Genomic DNA, 12661 nt, shown 5'->3' with positions numbered 1-12661 from the left:
ATGAGATAAATACCTGTACATCAGCTGAAGTGAGACCTACATTTAAAGGCCACAAATACAAAGAATATTTTTAATTAAGTGTTTCTTTTGCTGAACCAGGCACCTTGTTTGCAAGGAAGGAATCTGTTGGGGCCAGGCAGTGGGCACCTTGATGCTGTGCTTACCGTGGGCTGCTTGTCTGCAAACAGCAATGGGATGTGCCTTGGAGGCAGCCTGTGGACAGGCACAGGAAAGGAAAAGCAGAGGAGGCAGAAGACAAGCAGGTATTTGAAGCTTACAGATTACTGTGGACTAAAAAAAGGGCAGTAAATAGGAGGCAGGATGACAAGGTGAAGGGACAGGAGCTGTCCAGGGCCACCACCTAGAGCAGTGCATAGGAGGGCTGAAACCAAAACTTCCCCGTCTTAAATAAATATGTATAAACAAAGAGCCAAAACCAGAAAGTAAAAGATGAGATTGATGATGCTTGATCCTTCAGGGATCAGCTTGGCAGGCTGCAGATGCCAGACTGTTGGTTATGGTGCTGCATCACTGCACTGCCACACAGGGATTCAGTGGAAGACAAAAAAAGAATTGAATTGAGGGCAGCTCCCTATTTTTATCTCCTGTTTCTCTCTTTCTCAATGGTTGTTTTCTTTCTTTCACAAAGGAATTGCAAAACAAAGGGATATACACAGAAGATTTGAGGTTACAGAATCTTATCTGGTTGAAACAGAAAGAAGGAAAACGTAGAGGTATTTCATTTTAAATGTCAAGAGACTATAGAGGCACGATTCTTCAAGGAAAGCAAACAAGAGACACTCATGCTTGTAGTTGCCTTTGAAACCAACTCCCAAAAGCTGCAATACTAACCTCTTGCAAATAAACTACTAATCCTTTCTTGTAATTGTTCCAACCTCTCTGTGCATCCCTCACCCTATGCTGTGTCAACAGAAAAGCAGAACAGTGCTTAGGGTTCCCTAATGCTATAAGTGTGTTAAGAGTGAAAAACCCAAAACAACAAGCTCAAGTATTCTTTGTTCTTCTGGCTGCAGACAGAATCACTTCCCTGTCCAGCCAATTTGCTTATTTCTTGTCATAGCACTCCATACTCAGACTTCTCAAGAGACTGTATTCACATCTAATGGTTTCATGTGCTGCTACTATTCTCTGTTCTTGAAAAAAGGTCAAGGATATTAGCGAGTCATATTTTTTCCTCTATTTATTTCTACGGTTAAGCGCAGGTTATCCTTTATCACCAGCTGGACAACTATTGATTTAACATTCTTTTCAATGATGCTCTCAATACAGAATCTGCCGGCCTTCTCATTGAACTAAACTTGCACTGGCATGCCTCCTTTGTCTACTTTAGACTTTCAGCAGAATGACAGAGGAAAAAGTTTCTAGTGTGTTATGCAGCAAGATATTAGTGATGAAATTATGGCCCTGCAGTCGCTTTGATTTCAGCCCTTCTGGTGCAGTGAAAAGCTTTCATGACCCAGGACTTCTGGAATGTGGCAGTATTTCTAAAGCCAAGGATGTCAGACCTTTTCCTTTCAGACAGCTTGATCTAAACCCCTCTTTCCTACCACTCATTTCCCCTTCCAAATCTCTGGATGCACACTGAATACAACAGACCCCACATCTGCAGTTTAGTGCAAGCATGACCAAACCCTTGGAGCTCAAAGTCACAAATATGTAACTTCACATGAGGTTTCCTTGGCAAAGTCCCGAGGCAATGATTGTGCCTTCGTTAGCTATTTTCTCCTCAGTGATGCAACCACCCACAAAGTGGTAGGAGCTTGCAGCTGACAAGAATGGCATGCTGTGATTTGGAAAAGCTAGCCCTAAATGACACTGGCCTTTTCTGGACAGCGACTCAAAGCTCACCAACAGGTCAAGCCTGGAATAAGAAAATGTCAAGTAAGATACCTGCTGTGATTTATTGTGAATTTACTTAAAGAAAGAAACACTGGCTTCTGCACAGTATTAACAGAAAAAACACACACTACTTATATATTAGATCCAGAAGGCATTGCTGACGAAAGCTCTTCCCAAGACTGTTACAATGCTGGAGCATGTCCTAACCAGCAGACCGTTGACTGCATCTCAGAAAGCTCATATAAGAACAAGACTCTGAATGCTGAAAGGTCGTCATGCTTTCATGCTTTGAAATAAAACACTCTGAAGCAAAATGACTGCCCACAAGTATATAAAGAACAGTGGTGAAGTGATCAGGACTGCTCTCAAGATCACATTTTGAGAAGTTAAAATCCATGCACAAAACCATTAATTCAAATACAAAACAGCATTTGCACATGCAACATGTAACCAGAGATGGCTCAAACTATAAGCAACAAATCAGGCGCATGAGCAGTTACAGCCCATCTCCTTATTTCCTCACCCATTTATTTAGTCTTGGATATAAGTCAGTAGAAATCAAGACAGTACTTTAGCACCACTCAGTGTATAATTCTCCTATAAGGGCAGTCTCCTGCTCACAGCACACCACGTACACATGCATGTGTGTCTTAAAGAAGCATGTGAAAAATGTGTTTACCTGTGTCAAAAAAAGCTTTCAGTGGATGACTGCCTTTGGAGTTTTAATGTGCTGAAAAATGTTGTGCGGTTTGGATTTTCCTCCCCTTTTAAAGTGAATGCTTAAGATTCCAAAATAGTTATGACCCAACATAACTACAGGGGAAGCTGACAGTGCTGTCACACTAAATTTGGAGGCCCATATTACCAGCTGTTATGTGCTACTAAGTGCAGAGAAAAATGGCCAGAGAAGTCAAGTACATTACCTGGCATTTCCACTTCTGTTGGGGAGAGTTGGTGGCTGGTTTGAACTCATCCTCTTAGCTGGCCTCTTGGGCTGAGTGGGTTGCAAATAATTCGAATGTTCAAAGTCATCTCCAAAATGCCACAGTGGAGGAGAAAGGGGAATGGACTGACAGAATAAATTACCCAAGCCAGTAGCAGGGTGAGGGCAGAATGGATGGGCTCCCTGGTAGCAATCAGGAAGAGGTGCTGCACTGCAGCTCCAGTCTGGCAACAAAGCCACAGAGATGTCTGTGTGACTGATATACTCCAGCACCCATGGGACAACCAAGAAAAGGACCTGAAGAACTGAACTGGAAAGACAGTAAGAAAGGGTAAATGAGGAAGGTCAAGAAAGGGTAGAGGGCTGTGGGCATACACCATATGGGACCACAGGACTGAAACCTCCCCTGTGCTTGCCATGACTTGTCTCACAAAAGCTTATGCCTTTAAAAAAACTCAGCAAGCCTCCAGCTAAAAAGCAGAGTTAAGATCTCCCTTATTTCCACACTGAGGACATTTCAACACTCTATTTCTCTCATACTGGAAAGGTTCCTGCATTTTGGTAAGCTCATTTTGTTTGGAATTTTTTTCCCCTCAGCTCTGCCAGGAGACCCTAACACAGTGTATTGCTCACTCGGGTAGCAAAGGGCACGCTGCCTCCAGTGAATGCTTCTAAAAGGAACAAGATAAGGATTCACAGTCAATACTTCTACTAGCTAGGTAGCTCTGTTTATCCCCCCAGCAAATGCTCTCTGTATGCTGAATATGGGAGGCAGCATGTGAAAAACAGGGTGCTGTGAGAAAACTGTATCATGACCACCGATTATTTAATAGAGGAAATTCCTCACCTCTGAGTTGCAGGTTTTTTACACTTCACCTTAGTAAGAGCCCATAATTACAGTGCCCTTCTAGAGCGCACTGAATGCCTTTGAGGAGGATGTGGTTCTCAAGCTCTGAAAATGTGGTCTTCAGGTTTGATCCATCATGTGATCACTTTACAGTGATCACAACAGTCTTTTTTTTTGGTAACCCACTGAATGTGAGCCTATGTAAAACACAACCACTACCACCACCACCCAATGCTGTCTGAAGGTCAGCACTCTTTGTGCCACATTTTAGAAGGAACTAAAGTGTGAGAGGGAAAATCCTCCGCTTTTTAATTGGAAAACAATCTGGAAATCTTTTCACTTTAAACTGTGTTTATCACCCCAGTCTTTCTCACCACTCCTGCCCACATTTTTCTCCACAGCAGTGACCTAGCCAACCTCATTTCCCCTTTCCTCTCCTTCATGACCACACCACAGTTCATACAACTGCAGATGGTTATCAAACTCCCCTTTCCGTCCAAGCTATAAATGCTTCACTGCTATAATCTTTCCTCTTGTGTAACTGACATTTTTTTCCCCTCTCAACAGAACCAAAAATGTGAAGTGTCTTCCCACTCCAAGATGCTGCTAACAATTCATTTTCTTTTCAAATGGCCTGAAGGTTTTTTAATTGGTAAGATGCTGACAGAGGAAATGGAAATGATGGACTTGTTCAAATATCTGTCTTCCATCTGCAGGACAGCAGATTTGAGATCAAAGGCTGCCAAATTCTAGGAGTACATTAGTATGCTGTGGCAAGGAAAGCTTTTGTCTTGAGGAGTGAAGATGCCAGGGGTGGATCAGAAGCTACCTCACCTTAACTATCCATAGCTACAGGGATAGCAGTTATTGCATACCAACACAGAGGTTACAAAAATAAGACATTGGTCACTGGTATGCAGGAGAAGGAAGGAGAGGTGAGTAGGGAGTGAACAGGAAAAAGAGACAAATAAAATCTAGACATAAACCCTGCATTTTGAGGAAAGCAGATGTCAAACATCACCTTTAAAAAAACAAGGGAAGAACATTGGGTTATGTGGTTGCATCACTTATAACTACACAAGCTGCACATCTGACTTGATGAAGGAAAAACATCAGTCCCAGCTGACAGGCACCACTGCATTCTTCATGCCAGAATATTAAAGTTCAGGTGCACCGTGCATCTGACTTCATTCACACACTTAAGTGCAAAACACTGGGTAAAAAGGCCATCTCCCAGCCAAAAGCCTTTCAAATGTATTTGTCAGCAAACAGACTGGCACATGTTTTGGTTCAGTGAGCTTTCAGCCTCACAGAACCCTGTACCTTAGGGAATGCTTACAAAGAGTTGGAAACAGGTAATGAAGAAATATAAAACCATGTATGCTCTCCCGCTCCTATGCATGTGAATTTTCTCTGCACTCCACTGAAAATTTTCTGGGCTGTAAAAATTGAAAAGGGTTGAAAAAAACTGCCTTAACAATGCAGAAATACTATGTGAAGCAAAACGTTTGAAAATAAGTAGTGTATTGCAGTTTATTCATTTCCCACACAAAAAGCTGAACTCTTGCTGAACCACTACATCAGTAAAGCAAACTGTGTTGGGCAACAGTGACCACCCTTTCTCCAACAGTAACACTCCAGCCAAAACAGGAACAGTGAAATTTTTGCATCATCTTTGGGAAAATAATTAAAATGGCACTTGAGATTTCATGCCCTTGTGGCACTTATTTTTCAACAAACTGCTCCTTACTCTCCAGTATTTTTCCTTTGTCCTTTTTTAGAATGCTCTTGCAAAGGCTGTGGAAATCAACTATACTATTACAAGTAACAATGCTCTACTTCAGCTCTCTTTGGAACAAAATGCTTATTTACACCTGGAATTGTTCTTAGTCAATGTTTCACAGAGGCTCTTTTATTCTGAATTATATTGGGAGGGAACTCATCAAGAAAAAGTGCACATGCAGAAAAACTCTATACCAAGGTAGTGACATCCTGTGGAAAATCTGAAAGAGAGGTGATACCATGAAGGAGGCAGAACATGGGAAAACTGCAGAGCTTTGCTGTTTCAGACACCAAACTGCACAGGCCATTTACATCTCTTATGGTGATTCTTTTTTAATTCTCTATCTAATGGTTATCTGAAAAGACAGTGGTGGTGTCTAAAGCCATAGCTACAGCAGTATCACGTCAGTAGAAAATCAAGCAAGCAGAAAGAAGTGCAATCTGATGATCTAATTGCATATTAACATTCCTGTTTCCTTCACCCCCAAATCCATAGGTTTCCAAATACAAAGAGCATGAGGTTGCAATGGCTGATTAAATTAGCTTGTTAAAATATAAGATAGTAACAAATTACCCATATTTTTTAAAGAAATGCTTGTTCTGATATGTCATTTAAACTGGAATTGAGCTCAGCAGTAATATCTGTTATTTAAAAACATCACAGATTTCTCAAAGTAGCTGCAAAGCAAAATCTGTTTGACATTGCTCAGTTTTATGCATGGAGTTTTCTGCATGAGCTGGCAGATATATTTAAATTTTCTATTTATGCAACAACTTACATCCATGTTTTACAAATATGAAGGAATATACTTTGTAACTGCCTTGTGAAACACATCACAATTTTAGAACTGACGAAACTCACACAAGGAGAAATGTCTTGTCTAAGATCAAGATAGGAACAGATAGAATCTGCACTTCCAGAGCTAGAGCCTTGAGTGTATACCTCCTTTGAATATAAAAAGACACTTTATCTTTAGTCATAAGATTGGCTATGTCATATAAGCCTTTGTATACAACCAACTTCTTCAGGCAGCAGCAAAATGAGCAATGATTAAAAAGAATTCAGTTCAGACCAAAGCAAATGTGAAGAGAAATCAGCTTCCTCAGCTTTGGAAAAAGGCAGCAAAAAGAAATAAACAAGTAAAGCCCCAAAACAAAGCAAATGGTCAGGCCACTTCACATCCGAAAGTTTTACTTCAGGGATTTCTCAACATGATGTAGAATACAGTGTTTCAAACCCATTTCAAAATTTCAGTTTTGAACCCATGGTTTAAAATTAGACTTGGGGTATTTTCAACACCTGATTTCAATTTGTGATGCTGTCTTAGTCTTCTAGATTTTCACTGGCATAGGGAGGAGAAGCCAATTTGCCTATCTCTGAAATAAGCATGAGAAGTATTTGGTTACCCAATGCACCTTTTTCAGTGGATATCAAAAGATATTATGACTGGAGTATCTCCAGTGAGGGCCCTCCAGCCTGGAGACTGGGAACTGCGACTGCTTGGCAAAGTTGTAAATGTTCCTTGTCTCCCACTGCATAAGTTAGACATCTGGTAGGGAGAATAATTTCCACCCCACATACCTCACATTTTTATTTTCCAGCAACCTGGTGGGCAAATATAATCTGAACTTACAGTTTTGAGATTAATTAATTTACTTCATTAAATTGGCTGGTTGGTGCTGTATGGAGTTGCTGTCCCCCACGCCCCCATCCCCCCCCCTCTTCCAACATGTCCTGGAAATAAGCTCTCTCTACCTGCTCTGTAGATAGCAAATGCCTTCAGACATGCTTAATGGTTATCATCAAGTACAAAACCTGCCTGCTTTTAACACTGAAGCATAAGAAAGTCCAGAGAAGTCCTTAGTGCCGAGCTGACATAGCCACGGGAGTTGGGAGGCAGGGAACTGGATGGTTTTGTGAAGGAAGCAGAGAGCAGGATAAAAAAGGGGAAGGTACTGACAAATTAAGCAAAATAGGTCCTAGCTCAAGATTATGTATTTTACAGTATGGCAACATGGAGCACTGCAGGGAATGGACAGTTCATTAGTAGTGCAGGTTCATTCTCATAATTTCTAGTACCATGTGAAATCTCCAGTGGTTATAGCCCCAGTGCTCTTCAAAACCTGTTTATTTTGTACCTTGCGTGCTATAAAATTCAAATAGATATTGGTTTAGTTGCCAGGAGTAAGTCTTTGTCACCTCTAAGAACATTAGCGCTTTGTTGAGATTTGGCTTTTATCTGCAAATGCTTCATGAGATCTTTGACTTCTTCCCAGATCTCAGCATGCACTGCTTGCTGTGAAATGCCAGCAAACGCTCTGCGTGAGCAGTGAATGCAATGCCTGGTGCGTAATGCCCGCTGCACTAACACTGACATATAAGCCTAATTAATCTCTTGGGCAGTCTCAAGAGCTGTCCACGTGGTCTAGAGCCCATCTAGCACTGGTGTGAAAACCCCCAGAGCCTGGCAGATGACCATTTAGGAGACAGGGCTGGAAGGCTCATGCTGGCATGCACAGGGAAGTAAAGCTGCACTGCTTACAAAAAAGTCTCTGGACACAGCACTGAGGTATAGATCCTGAAAGTTACTACTTCTTGTGTGCGTGGTTTGGTTTCTAATCCTTCATAGACAGTCTCACTTGGATTTGCTCACTCTAAACAGGAAAGTTAGATATACTTCAGTGGTCATTCCTAGCTATTTCCCTGAGCATTTGGCTTGTGAATTCTGCAATAGAAACTACTTCAAAATAATGCTATGGAAAATAATAACAACAAAAAAATTCTGTTGATAGTATACTCTGTGTATGTTTCCATCTTCAACATAACTTAATCTAAATTTAATTTTAAAAGCTGTGTAGTTCACATTCATTTAAAATAAATAGGACATTTCCATCAGCCTACCCTATTAATAATGTGGTTGTGGTAATAATATACAGTCATGTTGTACACCCATTATAGGACGCTGTTAGCTTTCTTGTTTATATGGTACTAAAGTCCTACACAATTGAAACAAGTCCCTGACCTCTTACAACATCAATAACAGGAGTACTTTGCACTCATACAGCACCTTTCATCTCGTCATTCAGAGTGCTTCTGACACATGAATTTTCATTACATCTACATACAGGTAGGTGTCTAGGCACACTTCAAAGGCAGGGAAACTATGCCATGGAAAGGTTACACAACTTGGCACAAATCCCTGGTGAACAGCTGGGAATGTGAACTCTCCCATTACTTGTTTTGAACGTCCAGACAATAATGCTTACCCCAAAACCAAGCTTCATAAGGCATTAATCAAAATGTTTAACCCCCTACTAAGTTTGCAAATGGCATGGGCAGACAATAAGCTCACTAATTCTTTTTGATACATTATTCATGACTTGTTCTCCTTTTCTGGCAACTTTAAAAAAAAAACCCCAAAAAACCAAACCAAAACAAAACAACAGTCCAAAAAAACCCCAATCAAATACAAGAAAAAACAGCAATTACTGCAAAATAATTTGGAATCCAAAACACTTAGCATTTCCTTTATGGCCTGTCTGTTGGATCTCAAACACTACAACGTGGGCAATGTATGGCAAGTTCTCTGCAGGGACCAGAGTACCTGAGTGCCTTTTGGAAAAAGAGGCAGCAGGGCTGTGCTTGCTCAGTTTTAGTTTCCAAGGCCATACAAGCCACTGAACACCGTGGATGCACACATAAATTATGCTGGCATGCTAAACTGCCCCGCCAACAACTACTGACAGCGACACAAACTAATGTATCTACATGATAGATACAAAGTTAAAAAAAAACCAAACCCAAACAAAAAAACCGTACTAGTGTCCCTTCCCGTTGATAATTAAGGGACTACTGCAAGCAGAACTTGAGATTGAAACACTGCTCTCTGCCTGGCCTTTGCCACCCCATGAGCATCAGAGAGAGCTCCCAGCCACGACTGCAAACTGTATTTAGCGCTGCCTACGGCTGAGTCTGTGCTTCTGACAAAGTTAGTGAATTCATGCCCACCTCAGCTTTCCCCCTTTGTAAAAATGCTGATGCAAATACACATTTATGTTACAAGTCAGGCCACCAGAATATATGTCAGCAGCTCTGGAACTGTGTTAAAAGGAAAACTAATGTGGGTGGTGATGGATTTTTGAGCCCACGGAGTAGCAATGCTGTTAACTCAATGCTGAGTTGTTTGAGGTTGTGTTGCTCTCCATCACATGGCAGCCATGTATTTATTTATTTCTAAGCAAGTACATCCAACATTTTCCAAGGGAGACAGAACTTTTCATGCAAACTTTGCTTTCCAATGACTGAGCTCTAAATACAACAGTAATTATTGTGAATCTCAGAGCAAGACGTTGAGAGTTGAAAGCTCCTCTCAACGGCAGAATTCAAGAGACCGTCTCTCTTCTGGTGGTGTTAAACTCTTCGGATGAAAATGCTGTGTTGTGTATATTTATGAGCGCATGGATATACCTGGAGAAAAAGATTTATATAGATGCATGCACATGAACACACATGTTACTGACACACAGAGACACAGACTTGAGTGGAGGAGGAACATTTAGCCAAAATATTTGGGACTATTTTCCTGAAGGCCATACTTTTAAGAAGAAAGGTATGTAGTATTTAATTTCATAAAAGCCATATAGCACTGTTAATAAACTGGAATTGGGTTGCAGAAGGAAATCAAGAAGGTAAGTTAGAAATGGTTTATTTCTCTAATATTCTGGTAATTTACCTGGTTATGCATCAGGACTACTTTTTTAAGTAGAGGAAAAAAATTCAGGTATTTGTCTGAGAGAATTTATGAGGTGAAGAACTGAGGTCAGCTCACTAGATTGGAGTAACTCTGTAATATAGTCTTGTCCTAAGGCATTGTTGGATTAGAGTCCAGGGTCAACAGGAGGCTCTTCACTGGCTGTAGCAGTTCTGAAAGTGACTTCAGGAGCTGAGCTTATTAGTTCTTAAGCACTGCGCCAGCATTTTTTACTTCCTGTAAATTAAACAGACTTGCCATGCCAAGCATCTTATATGGGGCAATGGTGACAGCCTTAACCTATGTCCTGCAAACATAATCTTACTGTAAATTTCCCTTAACCTAGCAAGAAACCTAGAGGCAGCTGCATACCAGGGATCTGGTAATTTTCTAGTGATGTTTGCTATTGACTACAACTACTCGACACCAGAAAAGCCTCTCAAGGTAATAAGAAAAAAAAAAGATGTGATTCTCTTTGCTTCTCACTTTTCAGTCTGAGGTATCTAATAGTATAAGGTTTTGCTAAGAAGGCTCTGCTTTGAATGATCCACTTGCAAATACTCTCCTCACCTGAGGGAGCAATGTATGAGCACCACACATCAAAAGGGTTTATGATTTACAGCATTTCTTATACATCTCTTCTTCCCTCGTCAGGCAAGGTCCATTCTCTCCTTAATTTTTTACAGTCATCTCTCACTTCTAACCTGCAGTTCTCCTGTCTCTTTTACAGTATTGTCCAGAGCAAGTAATATTCCTTCATGCAAATTTTCCTTCCCTTATCATTCTTAAAAATCTGTGTTATCTGCAGTATACATTCAAAGGAGGGGGTACTGCAGCCTTTGCAGAGCTATTTGTTGGCACACCCATTCTTCTATGTTGCTTCCATCCCTCACGTTAAAATTATTGCATTTTTTTGAAAATGTAAAGCAGAAAGGTGACTGGCTCAGCAAGTCAATGTACTTTCAGTCTCTCAAGTCCAACAGCAACATCATACAAGTGCAAAAGTAACTTCATGTATTACATAGAGGAAAATAAAATCACTGTCCTTTTGTCTGATGAACCCTTCAGACATGGAGTGGTTTTGTCCCTCCTTCAGTTTCCTGATTTCCATGTAGGCTGGTAAGAAAAACTATCTTTTCAGTTTCTGCTCCTGAGAGAAGCTAGAGTTCTAGCAGGCTGGATTTCTCCCTTTTCAATTAAATATCTCCCCGGGCAGCCATCTGAGTCAAGGGATAAACTCAACTCCCCTGAAAATCAAATCCTATGACTTGGCTATCAAACAAAACACATTTTCTAAGATATTTGTGTCCCTAACACTGTCAAAGTTGTTAAAGTGTTTACATGTAGCATTCACAGATTAACATCCCTCCTGTGTCACTGGTACCCAGCCAGACAGAAGGACCCTCGCTTATAAAATCTCTTGCAAATTTTGAAATCCTGGTTCAGAGCACACTGAAGCCATGAGGATGTTTTTTTATAGGCTGACATTTACCTTGAATTGAACTGACCTTGTACGAAGCAAACCATATGAATGCACCTGTCATACTCAGTTTGCTGAGTGCACTGCTTTCAATTTAACTTCTACTATATGTTATTAACATGGCATAGTTATTAGCACTTAAATCTCATTTTCCTTTGTCATTTCTATACTTAGATTTCCCTTCCCTCTCCCCCCTCCCTCCCCCAGTATGTTTTAAAGAAGACTGACTTAGTAGGAAAGCACATAGATGTTAGACAAGGATGGAATTGTATTTTTTAGTACTGCAGTTTATTTAAAGGACTAGGAATCAAAATGCAATTGACACAGCCATGACAAACATATGGTTAATGTCAGCTATTTTTTCCCACTGTAGTATTTTTCCTTTCACTTTCTTCTTTACAAATGCTTGAAAGTACCCACTAATTTTTCTGATATGTTTTCTCAAGAAGCACAGGCACAAGTGTCTATTCTTCTTAGCCAAACTGTGCAACTTAGGACAAGGATGAAGCTATTTGGGGTGCAATATTTAGTGTGGCTGCCCAGCTTAACACTTGCAAGTAAGTAGTAGTGTGTGCCATCCTACTAAAAATGTAATGACAGGTCCCATATAGTGCAGCCTAACACAAGACAGGGCCTGGATTGTCATAAATACCAAAACGTGAGAGAGAGATTCCCCCCCAGTGCAGGGGCAAACGAGCACTAGCTCGGCCAGGGGAGTCAAGCCCTGAACATTTTCTCAGTGCAAACGCAGCAAGCGGGGATTGGGAGGACGAAATGGGGCGGCTGCATGTCAGGGAGACAGGCTGACGGCGGGTTCTCATGCGCCGGGCTATCTCGTCGGTGCCCATGCCAGGGGACAGCCTTAGGTCACCAACACAGAACTGCAGCAGTGCCGGGGCGCACGGAACGCCGGCGGGGGCAGGGGTGCAGCCGGAGGTTCCCCTGCCCGGCGGGCGCGGAGCGGCTCCCCGCGGGATGCCGCGCTCCTCCCGCCGTGC

General features: G+C 41.4%; 1 protein-coding gene across 1 annotated transcript in view; it reads right to left on the bottom strand.

The window, feature by feature from the left end:
- Positions 1-12661, bottom strand: part of ANKH (ANKH inorganic pyrophosphate transport regulator) — a 100858-nt gene that overhangs the window by 86994 nt on the left and 1203 nt on the right. The window lies entirely within an intron of this gene.

The sequence above is a fragment of the Passer montanus genome, unplaced genomic scaffold (assembly GCF_014805655.1).
Source record: "Passer montanus isolate IOZ18808 unplaced genomic scaffold, ASM1480565v1 scaffold31, whole genome shotgun sequence".
NCBI classification, from domain to species: domain Eukaryota; kingdom Metazoa; phylum Chordata; class Aves; order Passeriformes; family Passeridae; genus Passer; species Passer montanus.
This window is presented reverse-complemented; position numbering and strand designations above follow the sequence as displayed.